The following is a 4,657-nucleotide window of genomic DNA, read 5'->3' as shown; positions in this document are numbered from 1 at the left end:
ACTCCCATTTACCATTGCAACAAAAAGAATAAAATACCTAGGAATAAACCTACCTAAGGAGACAAGAGAACTGTATGCAGAAAACTATAAGACACTGATAAAAGAAATTAAAGATGATACAAACAGTTGGAGAGTTATACCATGTTCGTGGATTGGAAGAATCAACATTGTGAAAATGACTATATTACCCAAAGCAATGTACAGATTTAATGCAATCCCTATCAAATTACTAATGGCAGTTTTCACAGAACTAGAACAAAAAATTCCACAATTTGTATGGAAACACAAAAGACCCCAAATAGCCAAAGCAATCTGGAGAAGGAAAAATGGTGCTGGAGGAATCAATCTCCCTGAGTTCAGACTATACTATAAAGCTACAGTAATCAAGACAGTATGGTACTGGCACAAAAACAGACAGATAGACGAATGGAACAGAATAGCAAACCCCAAGATAAACCCACCCACATATGGTCACCTTATCTTTGATAAAGGAGACAGGAGTATACAATGGAGAAAAGACAGCCCCTTCAATAAGTGGTGCTGGGAAAACTACCTGTAAAAGAATGAAATTAGAACACTCCCTAATACCATACAGAAAAATAAACTCAAAATGGATTAAAGACCTAAATGTAAGGCCAGACACTATAAAACTCTTAGAGGAAGACATAGGCAGAACATTCTATGGCATAAATCACAGCAAGATCCTTTTTTACCTACCTGCTAGAAAAATGGAAATAAAAATAAAAATAAACAAATGGGACCTAATGAAAGTTAAATCCTTTTGCACAGCAAAGGACACCATAAACAAGATGAAAATACAACCCTCAGAATGGGATCAAATATTTGCCAATGAAGCAACTGACAAAGGATTAATCTCCAAAATATACAAGCTCATGCAGCTCAATATCAAAAAAACAAACAACCCAATCCAAATACGGGCATAAGACCTAAATAGACATTTCTCCAAAGAAGATATACAGATTGCCAACAAACATATGAAAGGATGCTCAACATCCCTAATCATTAGAGAAATGCAAATCAAAACTGCAATGAGGTATCACCATACACTGGTCAGAATGGCCGTCATCAAAAAATCTAGAAACAATAAATGCTGGAGAGGGTGTGAAGAAAAGGGAACCCTCCTACACTACTGGTGGGAATGGAAATTGATACAGCCACTATGGAGAACAGTACGGAGGTTCCCTAAAAAACTAAAAATGGAACTACCATATGATCCAGCAATCCCCCTACTGGGCATATACCTGGAGAAAACCGTAACTCAAAAAGAGTCATGTAACACAATGTTCATTGCAGCACTATTTACAATAGCCAGGACATGGAAGCAACCTAAGTGTACACTGACAGATCAATGGATAAAGAAGATGTGGCACATATATACAATGGAATATTACTCCACCATAAAAAGAAACGAAATTGAGTTATTTGTAGTGAGGTGGATGGACCTAGAGTCTGTCATACAGAGTGAAGTCAGTCAGAAAGAGAAAAACAAATATGCTAACACATATTTATGGAATCTTAAAAAAAATGGTTCTGAAGAAGCTAGGGGCAGGGCAGGAATAAAGATGCAGATGTAGAGAATGTACCTAAGGACATGCGGAGTGGGAAGGGTAAGCTGGGACGAAGTGAGACAGTGGCATCGACACAGATACACTACCAAATGTAAAACAGATAGCTAGTGGGAAGCAGCCGCATAGCACAGGGAGGTCAACTCGGTGCTTTGTGACCACCTAGAGGGATGGGATAGGGAGGGTGGTAGGGAGACCCAAGAGGGAGGGGATATGGGGATATAAGTATACGTATAGCTGATTCACTTTGTTATACAGCGGAAACTAACACAACGATGTAAAGCAATTATACTCCAATAAAGATGTTAAAAACAATAAATAAAATAACAAGTGTTAGAGAGGATGTGGAGAAAAAGAACCCCCTGCACTACTGGTGGGAATGTAAATTGGTGTAGCCACTATGGAAAACAGTACTGAGTTTCCTCAAAATATTAAAAAGAAAATTACCGTAACAAAGATAAAACAAAAGCACCCAATAAAATTTAAAAAAACAAAAACAACCAAATAAAGATCACATGACTGACTTCTGGCCAGAGGAATTAAGGCAGAAGCAATAGAGTCTCTCCTCCCCTCTGTTTGCTGGATGTTGACGCTTAAAATGACCTTGTAAGCCACGTGTTGAAGATGGAGATGCAACTGTCAATCTGGTTCTCTTAATGGCTGTGTGGACTAGGTCTCCCTGAAGACCCATATTGGAATGTGATGAGAACAATTACATACTTTCAGTGTATTAAGTCACTGAGATTTTTGTGTTGGGATTCTTACTGAGAACCATCAGAGATGTCAATTATCCTGCCTAGTATGGAAACCAATACCTTGATGCAAGGTGCTGCTGTAACACAACCCTAAAATATATGGCATTAGCAAGGAAACTAATACCAGATGCCAGAGGAGATGGAAATTTATGTTACACTGTGGCAAAACATTTGGGGAAATTTTAGTAACATGGAAGACAGACCATGTGCCCACTGAAGTGGCCTTTCTGGAGAAATTGGTTGGAAAGGATGAATGGATTAGTGTGTGCTGGTGACCTTGGCTGAGTTTGGCACAGCAGAAAAGAAAAAGATGTATGATAGGAGAGAATTGGAAAGTTTCTAGAAATTTGGCCAATAATGAAAAAATCACCTGCTTCTATACAACCCAACTTAAGATTTGAGGATTTAAGATTAAAAGAGCCTTTGAGCCAAAGAGACAATTAAAATTCAGTCTCACAATAAAATCAAATTAAGAATGTGGCCTTCCCTCTCAAGATTAGTAGCTTCAAAAGATCCACCACTGGGACCTCCCTGGTAGTCCGGTGATTAAGACTCCGTGCTCCCAATGCAGGGGGCATGGGTTCGATCCCTGGTCAGGGAACTAAGATCCCACATGCTGCATGGCGTGGCAAAAAAAAAAAAAAAAAAAATCCACCATTTAGGTGTGAGAGATAGGATTGAGAGGAAAGATAGAGGGGAAGCCAAGAAATAAAATAAATTTGAGAATCATACCTTCTAAATAATTTGTCATGAGCTTATGGGTATATGGAATGACTGAAAGATAATGGATTAGGGCCCATTAAGTACTTAAGGGAATTTTATTACCAAAGAAACCATGATCATGGATATTGAAAGTCTCTGACTTTTTGTGACTTAAAACAATCCTTGAAACTTTAATCGCCTAAATGCAGGGAGCTCTATAACATCTATAGGGGGTACCAAATGCCCCTTTCAGATGTGGGTAAGGAAGAGGAAGAAAAAGGGAGAATCCCTTAGGGAACGGATCCAGGGGCCATGGAGTTCCTACCGAAGATCAAAATAAAGTTTAATCAGGGGATAATGAGAGACCTCGTCTACTGCCAGGGTAGAAAAACTTCACAGTGCCAGCCCCATGGGATGCCCACATTGCCCTGCATCAGTGGCTGCTGTGTCTTACATTCTACCCTTTTCAGCATGAGTGTTTATTGTGGCTACCCTCCCCCTGCCCCATCACTGTGTGCTGTTTTTAGAGTCGAAGTCACCATGAAGTGCCACATCCAGACCACCACACCAGCCTGAGGTCCTAGACTTTGAGTGGAGGCAGTGGCTGGACGGGACTCTGGACTGTGTACCTTGGGGAGGGTGTAAGTGTGATCCGTGCTCAGGAGGAAGAGTAACCATGTATGGTGACCAAATGGGAATATTAAGGCAAAGACAATGCTATGTGTTCACCAAACTCATTTCCTTCTCTTCCTGGGCACACAGTCCAGCTTCCCTCAATCAATAGGGTCATTCAACTGAGTTCTGACCAAAGGAATATGGGCAGAAATTGATGTATATATACACTACATACAGACCTTGCCCATAAAATCTACGGCACAATTTTCTACTTCCTTTCTCCTCCTCCATTGCCACTTGGATGTCAACAGCTAGGAAAAACTTCAGAGTTCCACACTGAAGATGGCAGATACTTTATCAACCTGGGTCCCTGAAAGACTGAATGGAGAAGAGCACCCCCCCTCCAATTTCCCTCCAACACACAGTGGACTACACAAGAATTTTTATAGCAGCCTTATTTACAATCCTGCCAAACTGGAAGCAACCAAGTCATTCTTTAATAAGTGAACGGGTAAACTGTGCTCTATCAACACAGTGGAATACCATTCAGCAATAAAAAGGAATGAGCTATCAAACCACATGAAGACATGGATGAATATTGAATGTATACTGTTAAGTGAAAGAAGCCAATCTGAAAAGGCCAGTCTCTATCATTCCATTTATATGACGTTCTGGAAAAGGCTAAACTATAGGGATGGTAAACAGATCACTGGCTTTCAGGGGTCCAGGAAGGGATAGGTTGGGGGAGGACTGAATAGGTGAAGCACAGGAGAATCTTGGGGCAATGAAACTATTCTGTATGATACTGTAATGGCGGATACATGGCACAATGTATTTGTGAAAACCCACAGAAGTTATTTCAAAGAGTGAACCTTATTATATGCAAATTAAAATCATTTAAGAGGTCAGAGGATCACAGGATGGAATGCAGACTGTGATAAAAGACTAACTATATTACAAATATATGAAATAACTTCACTGAAGGGAAAAGAGTCACTT

Source organism: Aethalodelphis obliquidens, unplaced genomic scaffold, assembly GCF_003676395.1.
Source record: "Aethalodelphis obliquidens isolate GAN/ISIS:26980383/991018 unplaced genomic scaffold, ASM367639v1 scaffold3, whole genome shotgun sequence".
Taxonomy (NCBI): Eukaryota; Metazoa; Chordata; class Mammalia; order Artiodactyla; family Delphinidae; genus Aethalodelphis; species Aethalodelphis obliquidens.
The sequence above is the reverse complement of the archived record's forward strand: the minus strand, read 5'-3'. Positions refer to the sequence as shown.